This window comes from Natrix helvetica, assembly GCF_964273705.1.
Source record: "Natrix helvetica genome assembly, chromosome: 4".
Taxonomy (NCBI): Eukaryota; Metazoa; Chordata; class Lepidosauria; order Squamata; family Natricidae; genus Natrix; species Natrix helvetica.
Window position 1 is genome coordinate 88,342,173 of NC_138550.1, and position 26,955 is coordinate 88,369,127.

The following is a 26,955-nucleotide window of genomic DNA, read 5'->3' on the forward strand; positions in this document are numbered from 1 at the left end:
ACTAATTAATTAGGCAGTTAAAACATGGGGAAAAAACCCCAGGTTTTGGAATTAATGCTCCAAGAACTTAGTTTTCTTGCTTGAATTGAAGAGGTTCAGACTTGTCTTCAATTTTACTTAGAGTCTCCATTTCTAAAGTGGGGCACATCTATAATTATATCTATAAAAAAGATTAAAAACACTCTATCCATTATTGCTCTGAGAATCTTCTTAGCATAATTAGTAAGATCTGTGTTAGACTACTTTCTTGGAGATTTTTAAATTGACTGGAAGAAGGGAATTTCTTAGAAAAAAAGAAGAAGGATTCCAGGCAGACTGCTCCGTTTGAGATAGAGGACTGAGTCTCTGCCATTTGATTGAAAAATATACTCAGCATCTAATTTGATCTTTTTTGCCCTGGCTGTAGATTTCAAGTAGTTTTTAACTTCATCTCTACACACTTTGAAATAAACTCAAAGCATCTTCAGTCAATAGAAGGTTATTCCCCCTATTAGATATATGGCATAAGATCAGTTTGAAGGTGAAACACAGTATAGCCAGGCACCATTCAAAAGCAGTGCTAACCAACAAAGGACTTCAACCAGGGTACATTTTGACCCCACTACAATTTAATCATTCTATTAATGTGATGGACAGTGCCTTAAGAAAGGAACAGTCTAATCTTTTAAAATTGCTAACATATCTATATCTATAATGTTGTTTCCAGATGAGGCTGTTATAATGTCATGAACAGTGGTAAGCCTTATAAGAATCATTGGAGCATTTTTCCATTCTGTAAACAACAGTCATTACAGTTTAATTATGTGTAAACATGGTCATGAACTTCACAAGAATCATATAAATTCTGTTGGGTGGACTCTTAGAGGACATAAAATAGAACAAAACTAGGAAAGGATCCAGTCAGTCTCACTACTGCCAGCTACATTACACAGCTAGAAACACCCAGTTATTGGAAAGCTTTCTCTCTTGTCCAATGCCATGCTTTCTGTTTGCAATATTAGATGATAAATTTTAACAAGTTCCATTGGCTGAAAGGCTTTGATTCTGTGCTTCTGAAAAGGTAAAGCTATAGATTTTTTGGGGGATGTTTCTTTTACAGAGAAATTCACATCAGATCCATCCTACCTTTGATTAGTAGGTTGATTTGATTAGATTTCTTGGGTATTCAAATTCAGCCTATGCCCAGATATTGTTCATAGGCAAACTGCCTTTTATTACAATGCTTGGAGTTAGGTTTTATGAAGCAGCATGGCAGATCCATCAGATTTTGATGGGTTAATTTTCTGCTAGCCAAATACAAAAGTTACCGATATTCACACTTTTTGTAATTTTACATATTATTAACAATTAATATTTAATATTTAATATTAATTTTACGTCTGCTCTATAATTTCATATAGGCTGCACCCTGAACATCATTCACATATTAATCAGGTTATTTTATACATGTATTTAACTTTGTCTTAAAGTTTATATTATTTACCAATTAAGATAGTATTATGTATTACAGAGCACTCTATTTGTACTGGTCTACAGTTATAATAAACTTTTTTTTTAAAAGAAAAAAATAGAAAAAGTCCATTGTTTTAAGTAACTGGATTTCACGCTACAGTTCTAAGGGAAGTGATAGATTCATATCAAGAAGTTGCTCCAAACACTCAACAATAACCCTATTCTTTCTTTCTTTTTTTCTCTAAAGCAGGGGTGTCAAACTCAAGGCCTGCCGACTGGATCCAGCTCATGGGTTGCTTAAATCTGGCCTGTGGGCTGGCCTGGAAATAGCAAAGGACTAGCTGCCAGTGCCTCTGATAGCCAAAATGGGGCATGGGGGGGGATATCCCGTTTTCAGCCTGGATGGCCTCCTGCAGCACTCTGCTGGCCAAAAGGGGTTGCAGGATGTCTCTAGAGCAGGGGTGTTAAACTTGGATTTCTTCAAGGGCCGTATCATTATAGTTCTCCTCCATGGGTCAGCAAGGGGAGGAGGAGACGGGATGGATGCCTCATGCAGTACTCTGCTGGCCAAAACAAGGCACGGGGGAAAATATGTGGCCCCCGTGCAGCCCATTTTCAGCCTGGACAACCTCCTGCAGCACTCTGCCAGGCAAAATGGGGCACGGGGGCTGTGTGTGGGCCCCAAATCTGTCCCATCTCTCCCCCCGCCAGCCTATGAAAGAGAACTAAAATGCTGATCAATAGAATTGGAATTCCACAAATTTTCATATGCTGAAAAGCTCTGATCTTGTAAATTCGGGAGTATTGAATAATGGATTCATAGTTTATTATTATGATATTGGTGATGAGCTATTAAGACTTCTTAGCTCACTTCCAAGTTGAATAGAATTATTTCTTCACTTAGCAGATAAAGATCCCAAATAATTCTTGCTGTTGTAAAGTTTGTATTCAAACATTTTTTTTAAAAAAAAATTGAGTTTCTGTACAGTCCCAGTCATTGTAAACTAAAATGTAGCAGAGTAACTGAAATCATATTAATTTTATCAAGTCGAATATAAATATGACTACATTCAAGCTATTCAACTAAACATAGAGAGAAGTTCTGTCCGACTGCATAAATATTATGGCTGAATGCATCAAATTTTATGAAGAGTGGTTGAAGATAGTTCTTTTCAATTGAATGAAGTAAATCCTTTTATTCCTATGCTGTTAGAAGTTTTGGTAACCTTCTTCCTTCCATAGATGTACTTTAAGATGCAAGGTATTTAACAAAATGAGAGTAGTCAAATATATAAAGGAAATCACATTTATTGTAGCAAGTTGTTTAAGGAAGATATGTCTTGTTGCAGAACTTGTATTATAGAACTTCTCATTTCATATCACCTAGAATAAATTCAATCAAAACTTAACCATTGTACCAGTTCTATAGGATACTGTATAATCTTTGACCATTGTAGTGTCAAAAAGGTGGCACCTCTTTCACTGTTTATGGCTTAATATGGCTCATGGTTGGTCTATTGAGACTACCTAGACCCAATTAAGCTACCAATGAAATAACAAAGGGGAAGATGTCTAATTATCACAGAATATAAGTGCCTACCTACACTTCATAGTAGAAAACCACAGAACTCCTGCCTAGCTTATCAAGTAAATAAAGTGCATCAAAATCAATAGTTCAACATGGCAGGGCACAATCATTCTTCTTTTTTTAATGTAAGTACAACTATGTTTATATCAATTCACCTTTGACAAAAAGTCAATGTTCATAGTTTATTTCCCATTAAAGTATTATAGCAGTTGAGTTTAGAGAGCAATATGCTAGTATGGGTATACAAACTGAAGTGTATGAACTAAAGCATGCATCTGTAACAAAAAGAGGGGAAAAGCAGTGTATTTGGCAGATGAAATTCACTAGGTTTCTGACCAAGTTATTTTGTCACTTCTTGTGATATATCCTTTGATTCTCAAAGTGGGTAGTGAAGAACTTAATACATTTCTTTTTATTTTTAAAAATGACCAATCTGTTTAAAAGATAGAATCATATAGATTTTCATATACACATCCTCTCCTATTCTTTTTTTAATACATTTTTTATTTTTAAACAAACACAAACACACAAAACATATAACATAAAAACCTCTTCAACTGCATACAGTGTGTCGATTGGTTACAAGGTCTTTCTGCGTGCTTTCCATAGTCATCACTTGAGCTTTATCAAAATTCACATATTGTCAATCAAATATCTTTGTATACATTATTATTATACTTCATTTGTTTGCTTATCACTATTGTTTCTCCATTTTAAACAAGGTATTCTAAATATGTATCCATTTATATTATAATGATTCACTATATCATCTTCAATATATCCAATAATAAAGAATTGTATATCATATTCTAAATGATTCTATTATTTTAGCATCGATAACATTCTCTAATAATTTTCATTTCCATGTTTTTCCATTATTAGTATCATCAATTCAACATACATGTATACAAATTGTTATAATTGTTAAACATCCATTAAGCATAGCTATTATTACATCCTTTTTATATGAAACATGTTAAATTTGAAGAAAATTTGTATAATGGCATCTCTTTACATCATCCTGAAATCATCCAATGATATTACATCTTTATATTCTATTCCATATAGAATTATTTATCTTTTATAATAATGTTTTTCAACATCATCTTCATCCTCCTCAATTACAGTTTGTATAAAATTTATCAATCTAGTATATGTAAATACTTTATTATCATTATTAATCATTTATTTGGCTATAGCTAATGCTATTAGGTATAGCTATAGCTATTATTTTGTCTTATACATAGTACTCAAAATTTGAATACATTTAACTAAATTTTATTGTGGCACATCATTTCACCATCCTGTATCCTTCCAGAAATAGTGCAGTCCAATATCTCTTGCCATTGGTAGAATCTGCATTCTAAGTGTTTTCTTAATAAGTCTTATGTGGACTTCTCTTGACAACTTGTTATTCATTGCATATCTTATAAAGATTCGAAACCCTCTACACATCAGCTTGACTTTTGTTATCGCTGGTGCTTCTGCTGTAATTACAGAAGCAGTTGGGCTTGCTAATTGTATACCTGGCTCCTCGCTATGCATCAGCAGCCCTGCCCGAGCTCCTTGGGGTGATCGCCGAGATGGCAGTTGAAACGCCCAGACTATTGGTCATGGGTGACTTCAACCTGCCATCGGTAGGGGAGACATCCGAAGTAGCTCGGGAGTTCATGGCTTCCATGACAGCCATGGACCTGACCCAAATAATTCAGGGCCCCACACATGAGGGAGGACACACACTAGATCTTATTTTTGTCTCTGGCCAATCGAGGAGTGATCTGGGAGTAGGGGATTTAGCTATCACCCCCCTGTCATGGTCTGATCACTCACTGCTCCGGCTCAACTTTCCAGCCGCTACTCCCCACCGCGGGGAGGCGGAACCAGATTTCCCAAGATGGTTCCGCCCCAGGCGCCTGATGGAACCTGACAGGTTCCAGACGGGGCTCGGGCCATTTCCTGTAGCCCTGACCCACACCCGGTCGGAGGACCTAGTGGCTGCATGGAATAGTGCAGCCGCTGGGGCCTTGGACCGGGTGGCGTCTTTGCGGCCTCTCTTGCGGCAGCGAACCACCAAGGCCCCTTGGTTCACCAAGGAGCTGAGGGTGATGAAGCGCAACAAGAGACGCCTAGAGAGCAGATGGAGATCATCACGCTCTGAATCTGACCGAACTCAGGTGAGAGCCCATTTACGGACTTACCTTGTGGCGTTAAGAGTGGCCAAGCATCAGTATTGTGCCACTCTTATTGCGTCCGCAGATAACCGCCCTGCCACCCTGTTTGGGGTGACCCGCTCCTTCCTCCAACAGAGGCCGCGGGAAGCTCCTCTGCAGGGCAGAGCAGAGGAATTTGGGGAGTATCTGCAGGACAAAATCGCTCAGATTTGAAGCGAGTTGGTCCCTACTAGTGGTCTGGAAGGGACGTCGGAGGCGGGTCGCAAGGTCCCATTCTGGGAGGAGTTTGACTCTGTTACTTCCGATGATATGGACAGGTTGCATAGGCAACTGCGAGCCACCACATGTTTATTGGACCCGTGTCCCTCCTGGCTTGTACTGGCATCCTGGGAGGTCACACAAGGCTGGCTCCAGGAGTTAGTCAACGCTTCTTTGAGAGAAGGGTTCCTGCCGGCCGCCCTGAAAGAGGCGGTGGTGAGGCCCCTCCGCAAGAAGCCTTCCCTGGACCCAGCTTTGTTAGCCAACTATCGTCCCGTCTCCAACCTTTGCTTTCTGGCGAAGGTTGTAGAGAGTGTGGTGGCACAACAGTTTCTGCGCCACTTGGAGGAAACTGATTATCTGGACCCGTGCCAGTCCGGTTTCCGGCCCGGCCACAGCACGGAGACGGCATTGGTCGCGTTGGTGGATGATCTCTGGAAGGCCAGAGATGGGGGTTGCTCCTCCATCCTGGTCCTATTAGACCTCTCAGCGGCTTTCGATACCATCGACCATGGTATCCTATTGCATCGATTGGAGGGGTTGGGGGTGAGGGGCACCGTCTTGCGGTGGTTCTCCTCCTACCTCTCTGTCCGAGTGCAATTTGTATTGGCAGGGGGACAGAGGTCGACCTCGAGGCCGCTCTCTTGTTGGGTGCCACAAGGGTTGGTCCTCTCGCCTCTCCTGTTCAATGCATATATGAAGCCGCTAGCCGAGATCATTCATGGGTTTGGGGTAGATTGCCATCTGTACGCGGATGACACCCAGCTGTACATCTCTACCCCAAACCACCCCAACGATGCTATCAAAGTGATGTCCCGGTGTCTGGAAGCCATACGGATCTGGATGGGAAGTAACAGACTCAAGCTCAACCCATCCAAGACTGAGTGGCTGTGGCTACTGGCGCCCCGGTTCAACCAGCTTACTCCATCACTGGCTATTGGGAGCGAACGTCTGGCCCCGGGGATCGGGTACACAATTTGGGCGTCCTTCTGGATACCCGGCTGTCCATGGATGACCATGTGACAGCCATGGCCAGGGGGGCATTCCACCGCCTAGTGCGCAAATTGCATCCCCTATTGGACCGAGCGCCCTTCGCACAGTCACTCATGCGCTTGTGACGTCCCGGCTAGACTACTGCAATGCTCTCTACATGGGGCTCCCCTTGAGATGCACCCGAAGGCTGCAGCTGGTTCAGAATGCGGCTGCGCGGGCAGTTTCGGGAGTCTTTAGCTACTCCCACATAACACCTCTCCTGCGCGGGCTACACTGGCTGCCTGTGGCTTTTTGGGTGCGTTTCAAGGTGTTGACCATCATCTTTAAGGCGCTCCATGGCACAGGACCTAGTTATTTGCGGGATCATATCCTGCCACATACATCCCTTCGGCCGATTCACTCACACAGAGAGGGACTCCTCCGGGTGCCGTCCACTAGACTGTGCCAGCGGGCGACGCCTAGGGGAAGGGCCTTCTCTGTGGCGGGCCCGACCCTCTGGAATGACCTTCCCCCCGACATTAGAATGGCTACGGATCTCCGCTCCTTCCGTCAGAAACTTAAAACCCACCTGTTCCAGCTAGCCGGCTTGGCCTAATTCCACCTTTCCCACCTCAGTTTTATTTCTAAATTTTCATGATTGGTTTTATGGTCTGTTTTTAATTTTTATAAATTCGTACAGGGGTTGTTTAATTTGATTTTTAGCTATGTATACGATTGTCTGTATGGTTTTTAAATTTATTCCTGTACACCGCCCCGAGTCCCTCCGGGGAGAGGGGGCAGTCTAGAAATCTAATAAATTATTATTATTATTATGAAAGAAAACAGGGGCGGGAGAGATAACTATTCTTTCAAATTTGAAGGATTCTGTCAATATAGCTTTACAATAAAGTAGAATTAGCTCATCTGTTTGTGAGAACAGCATGATGGCCTAGAACAGGGGTGTCAAACTCAATTTCATTGAGGGCTGCATCAGGTTTTTGTTTGACCTTTGGGGGGGAGTGGGTTGGGCGTGGCCAGGGTAGGTGTGACCAGCTTCATACCACTTGTGTCGGGGTGCCTGTGGTGGCCTGAGTGCTCTGCCAGTGAAAATTGGCTACTGAGTTCCATTTTTGGCTACAATGGGCTACTGCAACATTCTGCCAGAGAAATTGGAGCTCGGAGGGCCATCTGCAGCACTCCCAAGCTCTGTTTTCACTGGCAGAGGCATATTTGCTGTTTCCAGGCTGCCCCCATGGGCCAGATCTAAGTAACCCGCAGGCCTTGAGTTTGACACCCCTGGCCTAGAGGTAGAGGTCTCACTTCAGAATCAGGAGGTTGTGAGTTGGATCCTAAGTAGCAGCAGATATTTCTCTCTCCTGGGGCAAAGAGAAAATATCTACTGTGAGGCTCCATGAAGGCATAAGGAAGGACATCCAACCATTGAAATGCTTAGCTATATTTAGTCGCTCCAACTGCACTCTGATGTAAGGGATTAGAGGTCCATCAAAAGAATAAAGAAACTTCAGCTGTTTGTGATTCCTATCTGGTTTACTCTATAAGGTTTATATCAGCTGAGGCAGATATATATATAGATGATTCACACACACACATACCTTCTACCTTTTTTTTCTTGTAGGCATTTCCCAATTGCTGAATTAAAGAGTTATCTTCTTTGAGTCAGCACAAAATATACTAATTTGCAATTCTAATAGACATCCAGTGGGCATTTTCCTCTGCTCACTGCAGTGCCTTTCCCTATTTAAAATAATAATAGAGATATCATAGCTATCTTTCCAGCTATATAAGGATTTTCCCATCCTTTTTTTCCCTGCAAAAAAGTTTGTTTTGAGGGTTTGTTCATTTTGATTTTTTTTAAAGTAGACATTAAAAAAACCCAGAAAAAGATAAAAGTATGAGGAATAAAGAAGAAATTAAAATGTCATAGGGATTATGGATAACTTTTCTATTGTATTTTAGTTAATTAGGAATACTTGAATATATTATATTATTTCAAAAGATTAAAAAATGATCTCATATGCTAGACTAAACATGAATATCCTGAACCATGGACAACAGAATATAAATCTGTTACAATAAATTAAATTCATGTTATTGCTCTAATTTAGATTCCTTGGTAAAATTGGACTGCATACATAAACAGACCCAAATTTTGGATGTTTTTCAAATTCATGTAATCAATTGTAATGAAATAATACTTTCCATTTTGAATTGTATACTGTATTAGCAAAAGCAATAGCACTTAGACTTATATACCACTTCACAGTGCTTTACATCCCTCTGTAAGTGGTTTACAGAGTTAGCATATTGCCCCCAACAATCTGGATCCTCTTTTTACTGACCTCAGAAGGATGGAAGGCTGAGTCAACCTGAAGCCGGTCAGGATTGAACTGTCAAACTGCTAACAGTTGGCAGCCAGCAGAATTATCCTCCAATAGTGCATTCTACAGTAACTACTGCACCATCACAGTTCTAATACTGTATCAGATTCACATTTATAAAATAATGGTACCTTTATATTACTTTATAATATAAAGTTATTCTAATCATCAAAGTATATGGTTAAACCAGACTTTTCCTTACTAAAGGGATCTTTCATCCTTCTTAAGTAAAGGGAAATCATATCTGTATGAAATTTCCTGTCCCCATTATTGATCCCTATTCTGTCTTTACTGGGTCAGTTCTGATTCACTATCAAATGGTGCTGTCTTAATTATCTGAATACATCATGTGCTGGGCAAAAGATCTAATTAACTCCATTTCCTGTCTCAGTGATTATCTTGTCATCATCACCTAATGAGGAAAATGTTCCCAAGTCAAAGAAAGGGGACCAAACTGACTGTCCACCATTCCTGACCCTCTTTATGTAATTTTTGACTTGAATAAAATTAAAAAAAAAACATAGCAGCAACAGATTGAATTGACAAATGAAGCTCACTCACAATACATTTATTGAAGATTTATTTTCATTTCTTCATTTTATACAGAAGCAACAAATATCAACTTCCTTTTCATCGTTGGAGAGGCAAGGGAAGGGGATTTCATTTCCCATCATTCCACTCTCTTAGCCTTGTCCCAAATTGGTAAGGGCCATACTGTTAAAACACATATAGTATTACTAACTGAGTAGGCTAGAATTATTGTGAAATTGTATAAAAGCACCACTTTAATTTACTGGAAGACAATTACTTTCACATTGAATGGAAAGGATAAATTTGTGCTTTTAGTAGGAAACTATTTGCATGGAAATGGAACAGAACTACCAGAGGCATTCAAAGGGAATAAAACTAATAGAGCTGTAATTCAAATCCAAGGACCACCAGCAAAATGTATCTGATCCCACCCATCACTTATTTCACTTATTTCACCTTAGCTGTAATGGGTGGGGGCAAATTAGGTTTAGGTTAGGTTTATTTGGATTTATATGTTGGAGAATGAAGCATTTTGTATTTACATATGAGTACTCCTGAAATAGAGAGTCTGACCTCAACAATGATTTATAACTATATCACAATAGAGATTTACTTACAAGAAATTGATTGTATGGATAGGCAAAATCTAGCATTTAGTTAGCTGCATCCTACCAGGAGGAAAATTAAAGCAGATGTATTCAATGTACAGAAAGAGGGAGTAGTGACCTTCCTCCCATATTTAGGCATACCAGGGGTTGTAACACACACACACACACACACATATATATATATATATATATATATATATATATATATATATATATATATATATATATATATATATATATATATATATATATATATACATACATACATACATACATACATACATACATACATACATACATACATACATACATACACTTCTTAACAGCGATGCAACTTACTCAGTTCTATACAATCAATTAATTAATTAGAGGACCTGGTGGTGCAGTGGCTTATTGATGCTGGAACTGCCAGTCAGAAGTGGTGTGCACTCCGGTGGTTTAAGCACAGAGTGAGCTCCCATCACTTGTTCTCTAGTTCCTGCCCACCCAGCAGTTTGAAAGCATGCAATATTGTGTGAGTATAAATAGCTACCACTTCAATGGGAAAAACCTAGTTGCATTTGTGTGGGAGAAGAGTAAAAGCCAGGGGTGGGTTTCAGCAGGTACGGACCGGTACGGGCATACCGGTTGGTGAAATTTAGCATGCCTTCCCATACCCATTCTTCCAGAGGCCCGGTACTGGAATCCTCACCTCCTGTTCCTTCTTTGGCTGTTGGACAAGCCCATGTGGCACGGACTGCCCTCTTCTCTTTGATAGTCACCTTGTTTCCAATGAAGGTGGTGGGGAATCATGCAGAGGAAAGAAACCACTGGGTGGGGAGAGAGTGGGAACAAAACTCCTGGCCCGAACTGCAGGACTGATGGCAGGGAGTTGATGATGGCTGGCGATGGCTCTGGAGCCCATCTGCGGGGCAGGAAGATGAGGAACACGAGGGGGACCAAGGGAGCCTCGTCCTTCTGAAGAGACCTGCTGAAGAGGGCCTGTCCCAAAGAGGGCAGATGTGGTGGCATCAGTCTTGGGATGTTCCGCAGAGCCCCCCCCCCCCTCAAGGAAAAATGCCACTGCCAGGTATTTTTAAGTGGGGATGGCTTTTTAACCAGGCTGCTATCAAAGAGAAGAGGGCAACACATGCCATGTGGGCTTGTCCAACAGCCAAAGAAGGAACAGGAGGTGAGGATTCATTGGACAAGCCCACAAGGGCACGCTGCTCTCTTCTCTGACAGCCGCCTCATTTCCAATGAAGGTGGTGGGGAATCCATGTGATTTCCTTCCTCTGCATGGATTTCCCCACCACCTTCATTGGAAATGAGGTGGCAGACACACGCGCACACACACACACACACACACACACACACACACTGTGTCTCTGTTTGTGTGTGTGTGTGCTTGACGTGCATACCTTCTGTAGTGCGCCCAATATCTTTGGACACCCACCAGGTCACCTGCCGAGCGGCAGAGAAATCTGGCTTTGGTAAAAGGGAAAAAAGCTGTTTGAAATTAGCCCTCTCTGCCGCTCTGCTAAAAAGGCAGGAACCAAGGCTAAGAGATAACAGGACAACTAACCATATTCGGTTAACCCCCAGAGCAGGAAGAGGCTGAATTGGGAGCTCTGTGAATTGGCTTGTAGGACACAGAATGCTGTGATCATAGGATTTATTGGGCTTTAGTTCATAGAATATATCTATGAATATAATTGGAAGGAATGTGTGCGTGAGAGAGGGAGGAGTGACAGAGAGAGAGAGAGAGAGAAAGAGACAAAGAAAGAGACGAAGGAAGGAAGGAAGGAAGGAAGGAAGGAAGGGAGATACACACAAGAAAGGAAGGAAGGAAGGAAGGAAGGAAGGAGGAAGGGAGAGGGAGAGAAAAAAGAGAGACAAAGATAGAAAGAGAAAGAGACAGAAAGAAAGAGAAAGAAGGAAAGAAGGGAGGGAAGGAAGGAAGAAAGGAAGGAAGGAAGAAAGAAAGAAAGGAAAGAAAGAAAGAAAGAAAGAAAGAAAGAAAGAAAGAAAGAAAGAAAGAAAAAGAAAGAGAACTTATGACCATAACTGAGCCCACAATTTTGGCTGCTAAGCAAGGGCATTGTTAAGTGACTTTCACCACATTTTCCAAGTTGGCCATGCCCACCTGGTCACATAACTGCAGAGCCACTCGCACAAAACAGGCCATACCTACAGAATAGGTTCTAAAAAAAAATTGAAACTCTCCACTGGTAGCCAACACTGGACCAGGTCTGAGGTGAGGCATCATGACTCGACATGAGACAAGACCAGTGGAGGAGTCCAGAAGAGCCAGCAACACCAGCGAATGCAACTAGTTAACTGGTGTAAAGCTAGTTTGCCGCCCAAGGTGCACCAATGATCGGCGCACAAGCATCAAGCAGAATGAACTAGCAATCTAGGCTATCAGGACTATATTGGGTTTAGCATTTATAGATTTCCCTGACATCGTATGCCATATGCTAAATAACTCAATCAATTAATGAAAAAAAAAACCCCCAAACTTTAATTTTATGACCTGTATAAAATCCTTGTTTATCTACTGATATTTTATCCTTCTATTCATTTTTTTAAAATTTCACTTTCCTCTTGGGTTATTTTTTTTTAATGTTTCAATAAGGAAGATAATTAAAAACTCTAGTTATTTTAACTCGATTTATTAACTCGATTTATTTTTAATCCTGTCAACTGGCATCTCCAAGAGTTCTTTGATGGTTGGGCAATAGTGGAGAGAGTAGCACAGATGTATCTTACTCTCTCCCCATCTATCATTCATCTGCCTGTTTTGAGCATGTGCTTGCATCTGTTGATGGATCCATTATTTAAATTCACAGGAGTTTACTCTCTGGTTATAAACATTTCTGAACAAGTTAGGCTCAATGTTTAAACCACAGTGAAGTTTAATAGAAGTTCTTGAACTACCTGAAGTGCCTTGGGTTTTTAATTCCAAATGTAAATAGCCTTGAAAATATGGGTTGCCCTTCAAACACTTATTGTGAAGCAGGAGTGCTATCAAAAAAAAAAAGGGGGGGGGGGAATAATATCTAACCTCTGATTGCTTATTTTACTCTAATGCCCTTTATGATCTGTTGATTCTCTGCAAAGCCTCCCCTTTTCTCTTGTCGGAGAAATGAACAGAGATAATTCTTCACTGGTTAACCTGTGCATCAGTGCTCTGAAAAAAATTCTTTAGTTATGCTGGCTTTCCTAATTGATTTTTGATAAGAAAATCCAGCATCCACTAAAAACTTACATATAACTGATTCCTAAGCTTAACGTAAGTATTTTGAATGTCAGGAAGAATAAACCCTGTCCAAAATCTTACACTTTGCAAAATCTTTGCAGATGTTTCCTTGTCACATGATTAAAATATAAATTGAGAGAACATTTTACCTTAAAGTTTCAGATGCTAAAAAATGCTGAAACAGCCTCCATACATCTCTGTAGGTCTTATTACAAGAAAAAGGGAATATATGGTTTTATTTGCAGCATTTACAGTAAAACGTATATGCTGTCTTGGCATCAGAATCTAAAGATTCCTTTGGGGTTGGGGAATATAACAAAAATATGATAGTTTTGTTCAGTTAATACCATTGATGAAGCAGATAGATCTGGTAGAAAGAAAGATAACATCTGGGCCAGTGACGTGCGGTGAGGTTTATGACTGGTGAGGCTGGTGATGTCATCAAATGATCATCATGAAGGGAGGACTGTGACAACTTTGATCTTTGCAAGTGTGCAAGCAAAATACTCCAGGATCTTGGTGGCGAGGACAGCAACTCCTTCTGCTGCACTGTGGAGAAGAGCCATGTTGTGCTCCTCAGCGCTAGCCTCAGATCAGCGTGAGCCGCAGTCCCCTTCCTGTTGGCTCAGGAAGGAGGGGAATGGGACCACGTGTGCAGGAAGCTCCTCAGCGCCAGCCTCAGAACAGCATGAGCCGCGGTCCCCTTCCTGTTGGCTCAGGAAGGACGAGAATGGGACCACGTGTGCAGGAGGCTCCTCAGCGCTAGCCTCAGATCAGCGCGAGCTGCGATCCCCTTCATGATGGCTCAGGAAGGAGGGGAATGGGATCGCGTGTGCACGGGAAGGGGACTGCGGCTTGCGCTGATCTGAGGCTAGTGCTGAGGAGCACAGCGTGGCTCTTCTCCGCAGCGCAGCAGAAGGAGTTGCTGTCCCTGCCACTGTGATCCTGGGGTATTTTGTTTGCACGCGCAAGAAAGAGATGAAAGAGAAAAGGGGAGAATTTTTTTTTTCTTTTCATGATGAGAGCGGTGAGGCTCTGCCTCCCCTGCCTCCCCTGATTGCACGTCACTGATCTGGGCTATGTCTACTTAAATCTGAAAAATTAATCAGTTGAAATAAGAGGGAAACAACTTCCATACAGGAAATATCTTTTCCCTCAGTTGAACTGGGGTTTCACTTCTAAGTGAAGGCCCAGTCTATAAATTCCACTTCCTCAGGAGTTGTGCTTGTGCTATCAGTCTTTAGAAAATCTGTAAATATAGATAGCCCGTGGCTTGCAACCATTCTTTCACTGACCATTTGAAATTATGACAGTGTTGAACAAAGGAACATATGATCTCCTGTTGAAATTCTAACCATTGCAGTGCCCCCTCATAGTCATGTGACAAAAGTTTGGGCACTTTGCAGCTCCTGCTCTTATAACCACAGGAGTGTTGCAAGTTTTCTTCACTGCAAGCTGGAAGGCTTCAACCCGGTAGGCCCATTGGTGTGTGAGCCTTCCCTCTATCATATCATTCCTGGAAGGCTTGAGCTCTCTCACCACCTTACCACTCCTTGAAGACTTAGATTGAGCACAATCAGTGTCCTTAAACCAAATTTCCCAATGTTGTATTGGGACATCAACACACTGATATTCTCTTACATTGAACTGTGATTCACATATTCCTTGTTGTGATCCATTCTAAGCACACTTCCTCCAACTGGGGGCCAAATCCATAAGTGACAAATGTCTCTCATGCTTGTACTATAGTGTTGTCTTAAATATTAGGATAGAACCTCATCCTCCACCAAGCATCCATTTGCTGTATTCAATGACTCTATCTCAATGGGTGGGCTTAATATATTGAGAGAATTATTTGTTGGTACCCAGGGGTATAGATTTTATTTTCTACAATTCTCCAGCTAAGATGATCACTGCTGAAGTTACTGAGACAATACCCCAGAGATGGATTGCTCCTAGTTTGGCCTCGATCGGCCAAACCGGTAGTAGTGGCAGTGAGAGACTCCGCCACCTGCCTGGATGCTTCTGCATGTGCACAGAAGCATCATGCAGGCATGCAAACACACGGGCAAGTGCGCCTGAACCAGTAGTAACAGAATTGGCAATCCACCACTGCAATACCCATATGGGGAAATAATGTACTAAAATATTCTTAAGCATAACTTAAGGGGCTATTATTTACCTATACAGCAGTGACGTGCGGTGAGGTTTATGGCTGGTGAGGCTGGTGACGTCATCAGGAAGGCGGGGAATGGGACCACGTGTGCAGGAGGCTGAGGCAGCCTCAGCCTCCTGCACATGTGGTCCCTCTTCCTGAGTCAACATGAAGGGGACCACGGAGCGCGCTCCGTGGTCCCACGGTTCGCGCTCCACAGTCCCCTTCATGTTGACTCTGGAAGGCGGGGAATGGGACCATGTGTTCAAGAGGCTGAGGCAGCCTCAGCCTCCTGCACACGTGGTCCCATTCCCCGCCTTCCTGAGTCAACATGAAGGGGACGACATGTGCAGGAGGCTGAGGCTGCCTCAGCCTCCTGCACACATGGTCCCATTCCCTGCCTTCCTGAGTCAACATGAAGGGGACCACGGAGCGTGAGCCAGCGGAGCACGCTCTGCGGTCCCCTTCATGTTGACTCAGGAAGGCAGGGAATCGGACCACGTGTGTCTTTTCCCTTTTCCCTTTTTTTTTCTTTTCATAATGAGAGCGGTGAGGCTCTGCCTCCCCTGCCTCCCCTGACTGCACGTCCCTGCTATTCAGTATGGTAAGCTAATCAAACTTATAGAGTGCCAAGAAATTGCTTCTCTTGCAAGAACGATAAGATTTTAGACGAGCAGATCTCACCATTGTAGCAGGGGAAAGCTGTACTCTGGTACAAATTACTTAGCAAAGCTGTTGACTGTTGATGAAGGGCTCAATTTTGATCTGAAGCTACTTCTGATAATGCTGTACATTTGTAACAGTTTGGACTTAAGCTTCCTCCCAAGGGCTAGGTTTTTATGAAATCTACAGGTAATAATATTCACTATTTTAAATACTCCCCTTTCTTTAGCCATTTTCTAATTCCCTTGCCCAATTTTCCAAATACATTATTTATTTGGGTTAACAAGCAGCTTTTTAGGATTCCAGGAGAAAATATCTTCAACAACTGGGGTAACACCAGGGAAAAGCACAATCTATCACGTTGCCATCACCATAATGATGGGTGGGTCAAACAAGTGGGTGATATTTGGGGCAATTTTAATATATATGCACAATAAATGGTAGAGGGTCTTTTTTCTATGACCATAGAAATGTCTTTGGACTCAAAGGCCTTGAAACAGAGATGGACACTGCCATCTCTAGTTGGCAACAACTGAAGGAGTAAGGGACTCCTCAGGGACTCCTTTATCTTTTTATTCTTTTTTAACATGCTAAGTTACACTGTGTTTTAAATGTCTTGATCCAAGAAACAAGCCAAAATAAATAAAGCAGCCAACAAAGATGTCTTAGGTATTAGTTTAAAGGGCATGGGTGAATTCACAATCACATCTTGCTCACTTCACTTAGCTCTGTAATTATGCCGTAGCAGTTTTCAACACATGAATGAAGAGGCAATTCTGATTGCTGAAGTCAAATCTGACCTTTTGTCCAGGCAGTAGCAATTTCTTTAGATCATCCATAGTGATCTTGTACCATTCCAAATCCTTTCCCATAGATCTGCTTGTCTCTTGGGGGTTGCCCTGTCTATTGAATTTTGTTCTCTTGAAGCATTAAAAACAACAACAAACACTTCAAGTGAGATTTTTAATATTTAAAAAATAATTATAATATAATGCCACTTATTTGATTCTCACTTTATTTAGCAAGAGTTGTAATGCTGAGCTATTGTACTTTATCTCATTCATATTAATAGACATCTTCCATTCTTAAGCTAATTTATATACCTGATGCAATCTACAGATTGCACCAATTCTAGGTTATGAAGATTTTAATCAAGAAGGATGTCTTTTTAATCTTTCTGCTCAGCCTCGTTTTGCTTCAGTATTAGCTTGGCAATTAAGGTAATGAATTTCAGGGAAGAAAAGCTAAAGGAATGGAGCTCTTTCGAACAGACACCTGGCATGTGTTGTTGTCATGGTGATTTCCCAGATGCTCAAATAAGGGGAGAAAAACAGCAATTCAATACCCCATAACACAAAAAGCAAGAATGCTAATTGATAATTGTTTCAGAGAAATACAATCTGGGCTCTGGAGTTTTCTCATTCCAGCTGCATTTGGGGAGGGACGTAGCTTGCTACAATACCCTACAAGCACCAGAAGACGGCACTACTTGAATATCATATCAAATTCTTCTGCTCATCAGGGTGCATTATTCCTTCAATTAGATGGACATGAGGTCTGATCAAGAGTGTCATCCTTTAGATCTCTAAGTAACAGTTAGCTGATGCTAAATTTAATATTTGGAATTCTAATTCCATCAGCTGACTCAGGACGACTGAGCTGAGAATCTAGGGGAGACCTTATATTCAAATGTATCCTGAGGCTCAGCATCAAAGATAAGATCCCCCTCCCCCTCACATGTACTCTAGTAGAAATGCTAGAGAATTGCTTAACTACAATGACTGTATTTTCTTGGGGTGGGGTGGGGACAAACCTGAAATGAAGAACAAACCTGAAAACCTGATAAGGGAGCAAATCTGAAAAGATTCATAAGGAATTTTTTTAAATGTTTATGTTCATAACTTTGTTTTATGAAAGAAAATTAAAGAATCCAGAAAATAAATAAATACATAAATCTAAAGGACAGCTTTCTGAAATACCATAAAGATATACTCTTTATAGTAAGGGACATATGGTTACTGCCTCCTTAACATTAAAAACCTAAGCATCTGAGATTGTGTGCATTCAGGTAAGATAATAGCAGGTGTTTGAAAAATGTGGGATTTGCTAAAATCTATCACATAGCCTTTTTAGACATATATTCCAGATGTAAAGGAAGAAAAAGAATTCCTTCAATGAAAATGAAACTGGTGACTACTTAGATGTTTTCTTGGCAAGACCATGGAATACATTTCCCATTGGTACTTTCTAGTATCAGTTTTTTAAAAAACAGCCCTAAGACTTTCTGGTGGTGACAAAGTAGCTTAGTTTGAGATCAGCCAGAAAGCTGCTCTAAGTAAAAAGCCAGTTCAGTTACTTTGACTTGAGATTTGGAAACTTGACCTGGATTGTATCTTATGGCTCTGAAGCCAAGCGATATCCTTACCCATATTATTTGATTTCCAGCGTTTTCCCTCTTGCTCTTTCAAAACACTTCTAATGCATCTGTAGCAGTGGTGGGTTGCAGGCAGTACGCCCCAGTATGGGCGTACCGGAGTCTGCTTGGGTACTGTTCCTGTATGGTGCTCCAGAGGACCGATCCGCGCTCCTTACCTGTCCTTTAAAGCTTCGGGGCTTCCGGTCACGCTCATGGCACGTACAGTGCCTGCGCGACACTACACCAAGCAGCTGGAGCGTCGTGGAGGCTTGCAGAGGTGTCGCTGGCAGGTACGATGCATGCGCGCACATGTGCGCGCATGTTGCACCCGTCCATGTGGGCGACGCCGAGCCCGTTCCAACCGTACCAGTTGGAACAGGATCCAGAACCCACCATTGATCTGTAGTCAGGGGTACCTGAAGTGTATGGTCAAGAAAGGGTCAAGGCATTGACCACAATGTGAGCAAAGCTCCACCTGATTTATGAAACAAACCAACAAGTCCAAACATTTTAAAAAAGCAGAGCTTGGATTCCACTGACATGTCCACCATCTTGTTTTTTTTTTTTAAACTATGCTCTGTGAAAACCTCTCCCTGTAAAATAGTTCTCGTCATCCCTTTACTTAACTCTATACTTCTCAACATCTTCAAAGAAAGATATATTAGATCAGGGCTGTCAAACTCCCAGCCCATGGGCCAAATGCTTCATGTGCTAGCCAAGCCCACACCTGGTTTAGCGAAGGGGAAAAAAGTCCTGATACATTACATGATGCCACCATGAAAATGTGACTTTGATACCCCTGTATTAGTTTATTTAAATTTTCAGGTAACAGATTTATAACCATTCAGTGATTTCTTTTTACATAGTGATCAATTTAAATGTATGCACTTCAGTATTGTTAGGAAATAAGTATGTATTATGGGAGGGAAATAAGTATGTATTTATGGGAGGGAAATAAGTATGTATTTATGGGAGGGGGAATCAAATTCACACAGATCTCATTTTTGTTTCAGCTGCTGCTGTTTTTTTTTTTTTTTTTTAAGAAATTTTTTTTCCTGCTTTTGCAATTTTGGAATGTACCTGTCCCGTAAAGTAATTAAATACATTGCCACTGATTGCCTGCTGAATAATATTGACAAATAAAATGCCCAATAATCATAGTATAAAATATTAAAGATGTTTGCAAACACCCTTTGTAAAGCTGTTAACTACATAGCACAATCTCTTGTATATGAACACTCTGCGGGCTTTCTCCAGGTTCACTGAAAATCAAGATACCACATTTGGTTTTATTGTAATAAAGCTTAATGGTTTGTATAGTGGTTGAGATATCGGTGGCAAAAGCAATATTTCAAAAAGAATAAAAGTTACAATTATGTACTTTAGATTAAAAGGAAATTAAAAAATAAACCTTCCCTGTCCATCTGTTCCTTATGGTAATGTTTTTGTTTATTTTTTAAAGACAGGATTTATATTCAGAATGGTTCAGATTGCCAATTTTATATTAGCCTAATCTTATGCTTTTAACGAGGCAAAATAAGTTAGTGAATTTTTAAAACAGTTAAATTCATTTTTTCTAATTTCATTTTTGCACATTGAGAGCTATTTAACTCAAAGAATCGTAAATTCAGCATGCTTTCTCTTTCTTTTAATTGACACCAGAATTTAATCTGTTGATATCCTGACTTGAAAGCAACATTTCAGCCATATCCACACTGAATAGCAAAGAAGATTGTAGGCTATGAAATTATAACTTCCTTAAAATTGGGGTGCAATGAATGAGATAGGATGGTAAGGAATGTGTTGACATTGAGATTATTTCATCTCTACCATGTCAGAAATAAAAGATTATCTCTGAGTAGAACTGCTCATATCAAGAGCCAAAATTTGCTCCAAAATAGGAGCAGCTGCTTCTTAATTGGAATTTCCCATCATAGAGACACCTGTAACATCAGGTTACATAACAACAAAAGCTGTCACACATACGTTTTCCTTCTTAGACCATTATGTTCAAAACAAGAACTGAATTCAACACCACTCATTAACTCCCACTCACAGTGTTACAACTGAATAGGACTCTTCAAGGATCTAATTCCTTAAGAGGAATGTATTAAACTGATTAAAGTCTGGTGGCCCAAAATATGATTGGAAATTATTTTCTTTTTAAAAACTATTGTATGAATTGCATATATTTCATTCCTAATGATGATTTGAAATAATCTTCTGAACTCATGGTTGGGAAGATATGCATTGAGAAATTATACCAGAGGTGTCAAACTTACATCATCACGGTGTCGTCATGTGACATATCACATCTTTTTTCTCTTCACTAAACCGGGCATGGCCAGTATGCAACACATTCTGCCTGCAGGGAATGAATTTGACAGCCCTGAATTATACTATAAATTACTATATTTGTTTCTAATCAGAATACTAATAGGATTGGGGTATGCAACTTGCAGACCAAAGCTCAGATGCAGCCCTAATTGGAAAAGGAAGTAATTAGGATAGATTCAGGGGAGAAAGAAATATGCTCTTCATTTGGCATCCCATTTAGGTAAGAATGATGATTAGATTCAGTGTATTATATAACAGGTCACTAGAACTAGAACTTGAGATGAAGAGTTTTAGATTTGCTCTGGTTTCACTCATCCATGGCTTTAGTTTCACTCACCATTAGCACACAATCTTCAAGTAATATCTCTTGGGACTTAGGAAATTAAGAGAGCGCAACAAAGCCCCATTGTGAAATAAATGATGTTCTTGTACTTTGCACAGCAAAGACTCCTGTGTTCACCCATTCTCATTCCTCTGAAGCAGCTACAGAAAATGCAAATCACCTGTTCTTTGTGGGAACTGTGATTAGCTTGAACTGTAGTGAATAAGAAACCATGATTATAAACTGATTAGATCCTGCTTTATGTGAGTTGCTCACCATTTAAGCTAATCACTGTTTCTTCAGGTTAAGATGTAACAAGACATTTGTCCAGCCAAATCAAAGGAAAGTTATATACACAAACTCGGTTTCCTAATGAACAGTATAGACCAAAGATAAGTCCAAATTGTTTAAAAGATAATATGCAAATATATTTTCAAAGAGTTCTAAATAAGTGAGGGAGCTGAAAAGTAAAACAAACATTGCTGAATGTTATTGATGTTGTTTTGCTTAGGCTGGCATGTTTTATTTAACTGTGAATTTTAAATATTGTAAACCAATTAGAGTTGGGTAGCCTAAAAAAAATCTAAAAATAAATTTAGCAAATCAAAATCATAATCTGGGAGAGGTGTAATTCCTTGAAAACGTAAGTTTTATTTATGTTATAATATGATAAAATAAGCCAGTTTGGTATAATGATTAAGGTGCTCATTTAGAAACTAGGAAAGTGAGTTTTATGCCTATCCTAGGCATGAAAAGTACTGTAACTGGATGCCTTGAGTTATATGTAAAGGTGATTAAAATATAGCAGCAGCAGCAACAACAACAATGCAGTGACATTGAAAGAGTCTACCTATAAAAGAAAGTGGCTGGATTTGGACTGTTGCAAATTCATTAGATGGTTGAAGAAGAAAAAAGGGTGGAGGCATTGGAAGAATATCTGAAAGACAATGAAGAAGTTGCACTGAAGGTAGTATATCAGGAAGGCATACTGAGTACTGGATAGACCAATCTGGCCTGCAAGAAAGATCAAATGAAGAAGAGAAAGGAGACATGGGAAAGCAAAGCATTACATGTACATTAAAAAAAATACCAGGGAAAACAGATAATAGCAGGACCTGGCAATGGCTAAGAGCTGGACATTTGAAGAAAGAGACAAAGGGGCTAATTCTGGTGATACAAGATGTATGGACAAGTGCATACAAAACCAGAATTGAGAAGACAGTAACAGAGAGCAAGATCACTCAGACTGACTATAAGCAATGGCATGAGAAGGTAGCAACAATAGTACATTAGCAGATCTGCAAGAAATGTAATTTGTCTGCAAGCAAAAATTCATGGGACCATAAAATAAAGAGAATCATAGAAAATGAAGAAGATAAATAGCTCTGGGATTTTAGAATTCAAAGAGCCAGGCACCTGTCACATAATACCCCAGAACTGTCAATAAGAAAGACAAAAAAAGTTTGGATAGTGGATGTGGCAATACCTTGAAACAGCAGAAGAGAAAAGAGAGAACTGGAGAAGATAATTAAATAAAAAGACCTGCAAATAGAAATAGAACAAGAGTAGCAAAAGCAAGCAAAGGTAGTACCAATAGTAATAGGTGTCTTGAGTGCAATCCCAAAACATCTGGAATACCACTTGGACACCATTGACATTGACAAATTCACCATCAGTCAATTGCAAAAGGCAACTTTATTTTGAACACCTTACATCCTGTGATGATGTCTATAACACCATCAAACATCCAGTTCTGCCTATTCCAGGTCTTTGGAAAGAGCCTGATAGGTAGAAAAAATTCCAAATCCAGTCTGAACATCTGGCTGATTGTGCAATGACCCATAGTAAAGGTATTCATACTAATATTGGAGTTGTGCCTCTTTTTATAATCCATTATACACAGTGGTGGGTTCCAGATCTCATTGTAATCGGTACGGTGCAACAGGGCCGGGTGTCTACCACATGCATATGTGCAACACACGCCTGTGTACCTACTGCCCGCGACTCTCCAGCCACTCGGTGGAGCATCACGCAGGTGCCATATGTGCCGTATGCATGCACGTAAGCCCCGATCAGCTGAAATACAGGTAAGGAGGGTGGGTGGGCCCTCCAGAGTACTGGAATGGAACCTGGTGCTCCCAGCAGGCACCGGTACACCTGTACTGGGGCATACCAGTTGTATCCCACCACTGATTATACAGCAATATTGAGAAAAGAATACCTTGGATGCATCAAAATTTGTCTCTAATTTGGTGCAATAAACACAATAGAATGATGTTTGCCAAAGTTAGGGAGAGCCAAAATGCAGAGCTTTTGCCTACGTAGTAAAAATGTATTTGAATTTCTCTTAAAGAATCCCTTGGGGAAATACATGGGTTAAATAACTGTTACTTTTCATTATTGATTTCTTAGTCTAGGTTATATTCAGCATAAGGATAGCAGAAAACGTCTCAGACGATATCATGCTGCTCAGCTAAATTTTGTGCCTTCAGCTGCTGGCTGTTCAGGAAAGCAGCACAAGCAGGTTAGCCAGCCCACAGAGCCCCTAATGTAACAAAACTGCAAGGAATTGTGAAAGCAATCTGCGGGGGAGTATGCAAACACCTGTATTGTAGGCACTTGTGCAGAAAAGTACAGTATGTTGTTGTTCTCAGCTTCTGTGCCATTTACAAGGAAAAGCAAGAGGCCAATGTAAAGAATATAGCACAATAAAATAAATCAATACCCATACATCAATTCAATGCTTAGGACTTTAAAAAGTAGAGCATGCATCTGGAATCCGTCTTCCTCAAGTAACTAATATGGAATTTTCAACAGAACTGAATGTAGATTACAGTCGAGCTGCCATTTGGTTGTGATATGGCTAAAATTGACTGTCCCCCCCTTTTTTTTTAGCAAATTCTAAAGGGGTTGGACTAGATGACCTCATGACTTATCAGAACTGGTAACATAACAGATAGCAGAATAACAGAATTGGAAGGTACCTTGGAGGTCTTCTAGTCCAACCTCCTGCTCAGGCAGGAGACCCAAACCGTTTCAGACAAATACCGATAGTTATCCAAACTCTTTTTAAAAACCTCCAATGTTGGAGGATCCAGAACTTCTGAAGACAAGTGGTTCCACTGATTAATTATTCTAACTGTTGGGAAGTTTCTCCTTACTTCTAGACTGTTTCTCTCCTTGATTAATATACATCCATTACTTCTTGTCCTGCCTTTAGGTGCTTTGGAGAATAGTTTGACTCCCTCTTCTTTGTAGCAGCCCCTCAGATATTGAAGACTGCTATCATGTCACCACTAGCCCTTCTTTTCACTAAACTAGAAATATCCAGTTCGTTCATATGTTTTAGCCTTCAGTCCCCTAATCATCTTTGTTGTTCTTCTCTTTCTAGAATCTCAGCATCTTTTTTTAAATATATTTTGGTGATGAAAACTGGATGCAATATTTCAAGTGTGGGGCCAACCAAGGCATTATAAAATGGTATTATGCCAGGCAACCATTGCACTATGACAAATTATTTTTGCTATATTTAGGGCTGGGAAAATAATTATAGCTGCAGTTTTCTATGGCAGATGAGTACAGGCACTTGTAGAGGGGTAAAAAAAAAAGCATTGCAAGTCTTTCACTAAAAATAAATCAGCTCTTAAGGGCTGCTTTCTGAGGCATGTCTTTTACCCAGCACATCTCAAAGCATTTCAATTAAGGATAATATGTGTTGTTTGGGATCATTAAAGCTATCCATTTAAGTCCTGCAATTTATGAGAAGCTTAAGTAAAGCAATTCTCTGTTTCTTACCCATAGATCATACATCCATAAAACCTAAAGGCCACATCCACATTTTCAACTTGCCCAATTGTGAGTCCAATCCACTTATTTTTTGAACGCATGATCAGACTTTGAAACCATTCCCAATTTTCTACAAGTGCAATACCTGACTGTGTCTTAAAGCCCTACTTCGAAAGTATTGTTTTCCATCCTCAGCCCCTTTAAGTTCTTCCAGTCTCATAATCTACAGAATCTTCACTCTAGTCTAATCATATTCTCAACTCTGATTGGCCATAATGCTTGGCACACTTTTTTCCTCCAGAATCTGCTGGCTGTCCTTTATGACCATCCTAGACTGCTACATTTTTCAACAGTTTGTCCCCCTCCCTTTATCCTCTTTCTAGCTGATGGGGCATAAAGAACATGGAATGGAGGGGTTGCTTTCTCCATCTCTTCTGCCAGAACCTTTCTGTTCCAATTTTGCATTTCCAAATAGGTACCCTTTTGGTTTCTGCCCACATTAGGTGAAGCATATTACCCTTTTCTTTGGTACCCTGTATGCATTGTAATGAAAGTCTTCCTTTCCGTTAAAAAAATAACATTTAAACTGCAATGTAGACATATTGAAATGAAGCCACAGGTTTTCAATGAATTCAACTTCTCTGATTCAATTTAGGAAGCCATGTCATTAGTTCTGTGCAGCCATCTATAATGAAACAAAGGAAGGAAGGCACAACAATTGTTCCTCTTCCTTTGATGATTGTATGATTGAAGAAAAGATTGAAAAAAAGAAATATGTATGTGAAGGTAATGGTAAATATATCAAAGTAGACAACCTGGGAAGGGGACAAAAGGCAAACCTGTGTATAAACATCTGGAAAGTAAAGCAAAAGTACAGGGACTGATATAGAGTGTACTTTCTATAAAAAGAGAAAGCAGGAACTGCTAGACCTACCCACGTGTCATCCTACCAATAAAACCAGGCTTTCTGCATAGCCAGGAAATCAAATCATCAGGACTTTTGGTGGCCATAATTCAGACTTTTCTCATCCCAAACCATTGCAATCTGGACTGGAATTTTTAAACGCCTCTTTAGGAACAATTAGAAACAACAGGGGAGACTTAGGCTGGTGTGTGGAGTTGCTCATGGTAATAGGCTTGCCCTGAAGATTTTTATGGAGCCTTAAGTCACATGATGGTCTACCTAACTCTGGGGAGTGGGAGATAATAATATTTTTTAAAACTCTGTCTATATCCTACAGGGCCAGCACCCAGGGACATGCATATCCAACAGATTTTACATAGGTTATGGATGTGAACTAGCTGGTTGACTTAAGAGGAAAATTTTAATTTAAGACTGAAGCTTTAAGAGTGCCTTATCACAAGCGGGCATGAGATGAAGGCAACATTTCCTGACATCAGTTAGAAGAGAAGGGCATATTCTCTTCTATCTGATAGCAGGAAGAAGACTCTATTCTAACTACTGGTGGTGCAGTGGTTAGAATGCAGTATAGCAGGCTAATTCTGCCGACTGCCACCAGTTCGATTCTCACTGGGTCAAGGTTGATTCAGCCTTCCATGGTTGGTAAAATGAGGAATCAGATTGTTGGAGGCAATATGCTGACTCTGTAAACCGCTTAGAGAGAGCTGTAAAGAAGTGTGAAATGGAATATAAGTCTAAATGCTATTGGTATTGCTATCTTCATGTATCATTGGGATAGGTACAGTGGTGGGTTCCTACCGGTTTGGCTGAACCGATAGTGGTTTGGTGGCCTGGGTCATTGGAATCAGCAGCAACCCAGGCCTGCCACACCACCAAATTGGTTCTCCAGGCAGTGCCAGAGGCACTGCCATCTTGTTTTTCAGTTCTACGCATGCACAGAATAATTTTAATTGCACTGCGCATGCATGCACAGCACATATCAAACATGTGCAGCATGCACACAAGCAAACCGGCAGTAGTGCCTGCCAGAACCCATCCCTGAATAAGTAATAGAAATATTTGGGAATACATCAGCTTTTGTATTCAATGGATCCAAACTTGACTTCTTTCAGACATGTTCATTAAAAAAACAAA